This window comes from Egretta garzetta, unplaced genomic scaffold (genome assembly GCF_000687185.1).
Source record: "Egretta garzetta isolate BGI_Z169 unplaced genomic scaffold, ASM68718v1 scaffold133, whole genome shotgun sequence".
NCBI lineage: Eukaryota > Metazoa > Chordata > Aves > Pelecaniformes > Ardeidae > Egretta > Egretta garzetta.
Genome location: NW_009259111.1, coordinates 3,634,060 through 3,634,285, shown reverse-complemented (window position 1 = coordinate 3,634,285; position 226 = coordinate 3,634,060). Strand labels below are relative to the sequence as shown.

General features: G+C 71.7%; 1 protein-coding gene across 9 annotated transcripts in view; it reads left to right on the top strand.

Moving 5' to 3' along the window:
• The window catches only part of PIK3C2A (phosphatidylinositol-4-phosphate 3-kinase catalytic subunit type 2 alpha), a 71,860-nt gene that overhangs the window by 17,102 nt on the left and 54,532 nt on the right, over nt 1-226 (top strand). The window contains exon 1 of one of the 9 annotated variants that reach the window (XM_035891011.1): nt 73-174. The exons of the other annotated variants lie outside the window; for them this stretch is intronic. The gene's annotated coding sequence lies outside the window, so the exon portion shown is untranslated. Of the gene's footprint in view, nt 1-72; nt 175-226 lie in introns of those variants that run through there. 9 annotated transcript variants of the gene reach the window in all.

The following is a 226-nucleotide window of genomic DNA, read 5'->3' as shown; positions in this document are numbered from 1 at the left end:
CCGGGGTCAGTCCCCGCCGCTTCGTCTCTGTCCGGGCTCCTGCGAGCCGGGAGGCGGCGGCGAAGGCGGTGCCAGCGAGAAGTCCTTCACGGGCTGCCTGCGCTCTCCGGAGCGGTGCCGCTTCTGAGGCGAAACGGTGATTCCGGGGAGTCCTGAGGAGCTGCCCGCGCTGCGGTAGCGCTGCGGGTTTCGGGGGGGCTTTTGGCACCTGGGGGTGAGGTCTGCG